Below are 8,800 nucleotides of genomic sequence, written 5' to 3'. Positions count from 1 at the left end.
GGGAGCAGAGTGTAGCTGGGGAAGTCTGGGGAGACCCTGATATCTTGAAGTACTCTATGAATATGACCAGGTTCCCAGCAGGCAACGAAACAGGCAAAATGACCTTAAAGGAAAACCCACCACAGGGCCAACTACCTGTGGGCAGAGGGATATGAACACAGCCACACAGAGGCTCACAACGAGGCTGCATGAAGGAAGGTACCAGACCTATCCGAGGGCATACACACGAGATCCTTGTCTGTGGCCAGAAAAAAAAATTGCCTCTTTCTATGCTACCAAACCCAATCCACAGGACCTGCCCACTCTGGGGTCAAAAGTCCACCTTTCCCAGGACTGTGCCCCCACTCTTTGGTTTTGAGGACTCTTTTGCTCTCCTCTGCCTGGTCTTTCTTCCCACTCAAGTGTGGAGTAGGAGTGGGGAGGGAACATGGAGGGAATCCTAACTCCGTGCTGTGGAGCTGCCAAGTGCGGTCAGTCCCAGGGGATGTCCTCGGGGGACACAGGGCCCCACAGCAACAGCAGCAGAGCTTCCTATTAGGAAGCTTCCTTCTTCGGTCCCAGTGAGCACCGAGGAGCAGGGCGGCAAGAGTGCAAGTTGCAGCAGGTACACAAGGCTTCCTGGAGGTGCTGCAGAGGGACCGGGATGCTGCATCTGACAGAACTTGCAAAGAAGCTGGCTGCACAAAAAGAAGCCCAAAGCCACCTTTGTTGGCCATGCTCACAGGGGGGGAGGAATCTGTTAGTGCCCAGAGTGGACTTCTGATGCTCAGGCCAGATGGAGGCTTGGTCCACAACCCTACCCTAAAACAAACCTTTGGCCAGATTAACCCTTCATCCTCATTACTGAGACATACTGACTCTGACCCCCGGGGGTGTGTCTCTCTGTACAGACAAGCATTTCCAGGTCCACCTTCGGTTCCAGAGGCCAGCATCTCCTTTACAAACTGCCCCTCAGCAATATCTCAACCCATAAGGCTCCTGGGGCAGGCTAGGGCTCTAGGTCAGAACACTTCCGCCATCTAGAACTTCACTCCATCAGCTTGTCCTCAGATGAGAACCCTCCCCACCCAGGCCAGTGCTGCTGATCTCAACCTTCTTTCTCCACAGCCCACGCACACAGGTACACGTAGGGCTCCAACTCTTGCCCGCAGCACTGGGAAGCCTGGATGCAGGGAGTGTCTCCAGAACACTCCAGGCACTTTGAAATCAGCCAGAGTAGACTGGGGCCTCAGTGGGGGCGGGGTGGTGGTGGTGGTGGTGGTGGGGAGAAACACTGTGCCAAGGGAAGTTCTGCCCGGGTGACAATGGTAAGGCTTGGTGGCCGGGCCTGAGAATATGGAAGGTTAGGCCTTCAGTAGTGCTGGAGACGGAAGACAGGGGTGAGGGGTGGGGGGTGGGGGGAGGCAAATTCATCTCAAGATATCCCGGCACAGTCAGACTGTCTCAAGCCCAGTCCTAAGGACGTGGAGCTACCAGGATGGTTGCGTATCCCCAACTCACAAGGTAGTGAGGACTGCACCCCTACCACACCCTCCCCTGTGTATATTCCCGAGTGTCCAACAACTCCCTTGCGCACACTGCACACAGGGCTGCAAGGGAACACTGTTTTGTTGTTGTTGGGTTTTTTTTTGTTGTTGTTGTTTTTTTAAAGACAGATTTGTATATTTGTTTGATGAGAAAAACTGCCCTTCCTTTTGCTCTATTTCCTTTTTTATGAACATGAACATGTTCCCCGAGTTGGGACAGTCTTCTGTTGAATGGAGGAAAATCCTCCATTTTATACTCAGTTTGCGTAGTTTAGGTCCAGATTCCACCCCCACCCCCACCACCCTCAGTTGATGCTTCAATTTCTTCACCCTAAAACTTTTCATTTCTCTAGCCAGAGACAAATAAAATTGGGAGCAGGAGGAAGGCAATGGGACAAAGAGACCAGGCACTGGTGGGTGGGAAGCAGGCCTGCGCACTTCAACACCGACTGGGTTCACCTAGTGTCTCCCAGCTATCTGGGGACAGTGTTGTAGGAAGAATAAGAGTAGCGGTCACACCCCCAGAGGTCTCCTCCGCCTGCCCCCTGCCTCCAAGGAGCTCTTGGAAAGTCCCCCTTCCTTTCTCCAGGGTCCCAGACTGGCTCTGTTTCTGTTCTGAGGGTCCTTTCACAGCCTGAGTCCCGCAGCCTGAGTCCCATGCCTGTAAACGCCCAGGGGCAGCAGGGTGTCTCCCCAGACCCTCCTGCAGAGTGTGGGTGGGAACTAAAGCCTCTGCAGACAAGAAGCTAGGAGCCCCCCATCCCCCTGGCCCCCCCCCGCCCCCACCCTGGACTCCCACTCTTGCCCCATTGTTCCTCTTCCAGCCTTTGCCCGCCTTCCTGCCTCTCCGTGCTCTCCTGCAGAAAAGGCGCCACAAGGCCAGTGGTTGCCCGGTGGTGCCCAGAAACTCAAGGACGGGTTAGAGGACATTGCATTAGTGTGGCCTTGCTGTTGAGGCAGGGCCTGGGCCCCTTCTGTCCAAGCTGCTGTGAAAATCACCCCCAAGGGTCAGGAATTGCACCTCTAAAGCCTACAGACCTAAAGGCTCCACTCTTGGGCATGGGTTGTCTGGCTGCGAAGAGAACTCAACGGCCCCTTCAAAACGACCACCTGCTTGAACCCCACCAGCTCCCAGCCTCTTTGGAGGTGCCTTCCTGCTGGCCATGGCCACCGCTACCAAGCCCAATTCAGTTTCTGCCGATTTATCCCTCAGACCTTTCTTCCTCTTCTCCGGCCCTTACAGGGGACTTGCCCTCACCCTGCATCTACATCCAGGTACTTTCAGCTATTTTCTGGATTAAAATACACACACACACACACACACACACACACACACACACACACACACACACACATAACAGACCATGTGTGAAAGGTTCAACTTAGTAGAAGCCTGACTCCTCACTCACTCCCAACTCCACAGATAGGCCCGGCTAGAAGGGGCCCCTCACCCGCCTACCTACAGGAAAGGACTTTCTCTTTTACCCCCGGTAGGCAGCCAAGTCCCACCACACTCCTCACCTGGACAGGCCTTAGTTCCAGACACTTTGCCCAGGAGGAATTATTTTAGAGAAGTGGAAATCTTCCCATTCTCTGTTATCAAAGCTCCCACCCCACCCCAGATCCAGACCTCCTTCTGCCCCGCACCCAACCCACTCCAAAGCAATCTGAAAATGGACTTGCCGATAGAAGGGGCAGGGGGTAGCGAGGGGCGCAACTGACGCCTGTGTCCAGGAGAAGAGCCTGCCCGACGGTGGTGGGGTCGGTGATGGGGTATGGACAGTGCCCCAGACTGGCTGTGGCTGGCAGGGGGACACGGTCGCAGAGATGGCGCTCCCTCACACCCAGGGAGCCAACAGCCCTTTATAGCCTGAAACCTGCCCTGGCACCGCCCACTGGGCGGCTGCAACTGAGGGCCTGCAATGAGGGGAGTCCCTGGGAGCTGGGAGGGCATCAATCCCAAGACTTCAGGGCCAGGCCCCACGCACAATAGCCTGGGCTTCCACCTTCTCCCACTCCAGGCAACTCTGCCCTGGTATGTCTCTCTCTCTCTCTCTCTCTCTCTCTCTCTCTCTCTCTCTCTCTCTCTCTCTCTCTCTCTCTCTCCCCCTCTGTCTGTGTGTGTATGTGTGTGTGTGTGTGTGTGTGTGTGTGTGTGTGTGCACGCACTCCTGCTTAAACGTCCATTCAAAGACCTCCGATCTCTTTCGCCTGTGCGCTTTCTCTGGCAGCAGTTTCTGAAAGGATGGAGACAGCAGTGTGTTTCTGCTCAGTTTATCAAGTTACACTTAGTGACAAAGGACTGAGGGACAATCAGGGCCCAGGGAGAGAAAAAAAAAAAAAAGAAACAGAAAGCATGACAGGGAACCCAGAGCTTTTGTGGAAGGTAAAACACTAACAGAAAAGGGCTGGACGGAGCATGAAGTGACCCAGCCTGCACAAACCGCTTCCTCCGCCCTCCTTCTCCGAGCTTCGGGAATGTCAGTGATCTCAGAAATACAAGTGCGTTGCTTTGTAAATAAAGCACTGTTCATCTGGGCATGGACTGAGTCAGACAAGCTAGAGTGCATCTTTTTTCCCTCCAGGGCTGTCATGACTCCAGTCCCCTTCCCAGGGTCTGTGCCAGGGAAACATCCTCGGAGAGGTTATTGAAGAAGGAGAAGAACCCTCTGTTACCCCAAGGCAGCCCGCCCATCTAGCCAGTTTCTCTTTAGGGGCACAGTGGGGACAGGGATGGGGTGAGCTCTCCCTGCTAATCGAGGTTCCATCTTTTACCAGGATGGCTGAATGGACAGGGATGTGCTGGTACAGGTGGTTTGTGGCAGAAAAAGCGTCCATAGGAGCACTGGACTGCTTCTCACTGGGGACAGAGGACAGAGTGGCAACCAGATGCAGCCAGCCAGCCCAGGAGAAAAACAACAGATAGAGAAGCCAGGCCCTCCTGCTTCCCCAGCCTGCCAGGTTTTGTTCCAGAGCTAACTCGTGGATTAGCACCCTTGCCCCCAGGGCCAAGCAGGAGAACAAGCTGGCAGATTCCCCAAGTTTAAAAATGCCATAGGTTACTTCCTCTTGCCTGTGGCTTCTGTTCCTGCAATCCCCGGCCCCCCCCCCGCCCCTCATCCCCCTCTCTCTGGAGAAGGAAAGACAGAATCCCAGACCTTGTGGTACCCAAGCTCCCCCATCCCAGCTCTAAGGCTGCAGCATTACCTAAACCTTACCAGATGCTGGTGTGGCGGCCAAAGAATAGAGGTACCGTGCTTATTAAGCCATCCCACGACTACTGCCCTTGCTGCACCTGGACCATTTTAATATCGCCTGCGATTGCTCCAAGACCTCACCCAGCAGTCCCCAAAGGGGTCCTGAAAGGACTCCGGCTTTTCTACCACCTTGTCTCCACCAGCATCTTCTCTAAACTCCATGTTTCCTATTTAAGGCACCCCTTCCCCCCCCCCCCCACTCCTGAAAAAGCCTTGCCAAACAACACCCTTTCTCTGTAGGCATTTTGAACACACTCATTAAATCCTCAACTCGCTTGCTGGCTTCATTCACACCTTCTTCGCTGTCCAGCTGTTCTGGGCCCATTCATTCTTCGTGCTTACAAGCAGGGAGGTGGCTCGTGTGAATACAAGAACATCAGAGCCACTTAGAGCTAGGCTCAAAATGCGGTCAGCCTCTCACCAGCCTGAGCCATGTAGACTGCCTGGGCTAATGGGTGACTGGACCGGGGAGAGCATGGATGACAGGAGCCAGCGGCAGTAACCATGCCAGCAAGAATAACTTAACCCCAGCATGCGTAATGAAATGCTTGTCTGTGTGCTATGCATGGCGTCATAGATTCTGCCACAGCACCCTGGAGCTAGAGACACTGTCAACCCCACCAAGCAAAGAGAACAGCTGGTCAAAGCAGTTCTTCTAACTGTGCACCGAGTGTGAAACCTGGGGCTCTGGATCAGAAGGTGGGCCTTGAGTCCAGACCATTGAACATGAGAACCAGTCAATGTGAGGACAGACGAGAGCCACCGCCCCCCTCCCGCAGAAGGGCTCACTCTGTGAACTCATTTGGCAACTGTGGGGGAGAGAGGGGAGTCCTGGTTGGGGAGCTGGGTGCCTGGTGACAGTGAGATGTCCTGAGCTAGGGAACTTAGGATGAGATCAAGGTTTGAGTCATGGTTAGGTTCTCAGTGGTGTCAGGCTCTTCAGGCCATTCCAGAGGTGCTGCCTGAGGGCTGCGGAGGTCTGGGGTATGGAAGACAGACGAGGGAGCTCGTGTGCATCCAGTTACTAATGGGAGATGCTGGAGCAGGGGCCTGTGCAGATAGAGCAGCCAGCCTAGGCCAGGGCGCCCGCAGAACACCCACATTAGAGGCTTTGGAGAGGAAAGAGGCCCAGAGAGCCTCAAACATATTCTAATTAACCTTGCTTGAGATGACCACTTTGTTTCCCTAAGCGAGTAGCATCTCTGAGTTCTCCAGGGACTCAAAAGTTAGCAATCACTGTCCTTTTCCAACCCAGCGACCTGGAGCCTGAACATGAACATGTGCATGCACGCATACACACACACATACAGTGTGACTGGGCCCAGGCCGCACAGCTTTCTCTAGTATGGCGCTCAGGCTCTGCAGGCGGTGTGGCCTGGGTCACACACCCTAACCGTTAGTGGTCAGGAAATGGGGCAGCAGACTTGCTGAAGGACGCTCGAGTATGAGGATCTCATGAAGATGAAGCAAGGACCGAACCCCAAACTGAATAGACGGAGGGGTCACATGTAAGTCCTGTGTGGGGATGAAGAAAGTCAGACAGTGAGTGGCTGGTCCCTGTGTGGAGGAGGATGGGGCGCTGAAAGAGTGCCACCTTTGATCCTCAGCTAAGTTGCTAAGGTTCTTTATCATGTAGAAAGTCTTTCTGCCACTTAGAGACTGGAGGCCCAGGGAGAGGAACCCAGAAAGGGATGGTGTCACTTCAGCAAGGCTTCTACAAGACCCCACTAGCTACTGAAGTCCTGGTCCCAGGGTGGGTAAGGCATGAGAAAGACACACACACACACACACACACACACACACACACACACACACACACACACATACACATAGAGACAGAGAGACAGACAGAGACAGAGAGAGACAGAGAGAGAGAGACAGAGAGACAGAGACAGAGAAAGACAGAGAGACAGAGAGACAGAGACAAGAGACACACATACAGAGAGAAACAGAGACAGAGACAGAGAGAGAGACACAGAGAGGGAGAGAGAAGGCATTGTCCTCAGGGCACGTGTCAGCCATGGGGCAGGTGAAGGTCTCTGGGCACCTGGAGGGGATCTGTTCTGCTTCTCTACTGGCACGTTGTACTCGCAGGTGCCTCAGCTGCCCACACATATCCCTGGACTTCTGACCTGCTGTGCTGGCTCAGCCCCTCCTCTCTTTCCATGACTTGGATCAGGGGCTTAGCTTCATGGTTCCGGGTCTCTCCTGGCAGTGGGGCCCAGGGCAGTGAGATGAGCCTATGGCCCTGGTGCCACCCGTACTTACTAGCTGCATAGTCCTAGACAAGTCACGTAAGATGATCTTGATTCCTGATCCGTCTGCCTCCACTCCCAAGTGCTGCGGTGACTGATGTGTGCTGTGCATCACCTTGCCTCCTCCCGAGGCAATTGCTATTGTGGGTTTTTTCTTTTCTTTTCTTTTTTTCTTTCTTTAAGATAACAAGTGTTAAACCCGTTGGCTCAGCGTTGATGGGCCTGAAGCTTTAGGGACACTTGTCTAAATAGGATCATTCTACGGTCCCCAAAAGCATTCCTAATAGGTCATAATTCTGCATGATTTTCCTAAATAGTGTCTTTCAAATCAAACAAGCTTCAGGGTCCTGAAAGGGGAGTGATCAGCCTTGGCATTGCACCCCATTCTCCACCTCCTCAAAGCCTCCTGTTTGCAGCTGTGGCCTGGCTGCCCAAAGTAAGTTACAGTGAGCCCTCTGCACAACCTGAGGCCAGACAGAGGCCAGAGGAAGGACTCGTCCATGGCAATGTGGCCCAAGTCTGGTCTCACTCCTGAGTGTGGCTCATCACCTCTTCCTTCCACTGGCTGCTGGCTGAAGTTTCCCAGGGACTCTGCTCCCTGCGTGCTCTTGGGATCCCCAGAAGCTGAGCAGCACAGGGTCCTGTTTGCTGGTCCTGGAAGGGGCTTTGCTTCAGAGTGGGAAGTGTGAGAGAGGCCACTTCCTGGGCTGTGCTAGGCAACTCAGGGCCTTCAGGAAAACAAAGGCAATGTGACTGGCTTCCCCTATTAGCACCTATTCTCCTATGGAGCATTGGAGGGAATAGGGACCAGGGCTCCCTCCTTGGTGTCTGAGAGATGGATGGGACTGATTTTTTCCCCAGGATCCCGCCTCATAAATCTGATTTGGGCCCTCATCCGTCTAGGCCAGTCTCCATGGAGGTGTGTGCTAGTGACAAATGGGCTGACTTACTAATGTGACTGGGGTGGCAGGGACTTGGGGAGGGCCTCTGTTCTGATGGATGGTCCCCACGAGAGCATATTGCATTAGGACCCCTTAATGCAATCAGCAGGGCCATTACCATCCCAAATTGTGGCTCCTCCTCGCCAGGGTGGGGCCGCAGAGCTGGAAGATTAAGGAGGATGTCAAGACTTTGAAGACACCTGGGAGTTTGAGGAGCGAGTCAAGATTTCCTTCCTGGGGGGGCACTGCTAGGGAACTACAGTAACACGGAGCCAAAGAAAGTGCATATTCTAAAGGGAAGGAAAGAATCAAGGCATAGACAGTTGGTGTAACGAAGGTCACTTCTGGAGCCAGAGGGAGGAGCCGGGATTAGAACTGGAGTCCCAGGTGTCTGTGCCAGATGGGGTTGAGGGGAGAAGGGACACCATGCAGGAGAAACACAGTCAAGGGGGAGCACCATGGAGGAGGGATGGGGCTAAGGGGGAGCACTATGGAGGAGCAATGGGGCCAAGGGGGAGCATCATGGAGGAGCAATGGGGCTAAGGGGGAGCACCATGCAGGAGCGATGGGGCTAAGGGGGAGCATCATGGAGGAGCAATGGGGCTAAGGGGGAGCACCATGCAGGAGCGATGGGGCTAAGGGGGAGCATCATGGAGGAGGGATGAGGCTAAGGGGGAGACCACCACCTCACTGGGGCTGCTGTGATGCTGGAAGCCTCCATAGCCTTTGAGTTCATCAAAATGGCTAATGTCATTATCTTCTTCCTTTCCAACAAGAAGTGAATTTTTGTGGGTTCTGACACTGGCTTTAGACAGTGTCCA

Source organism: Acomys minous (assembly GCF_964271855.1).
Source record: "Acomys minous genome assembly, chromosome: 17".
Classification (NCBI taxonomy): Eukaryota; Metazoa; Chordata; class Mammalia; order Rodentia; family Muridae; genus Acomys; species Acomys minous.
Note: the sequence above shows the minus strand (reverse complement) of the source record.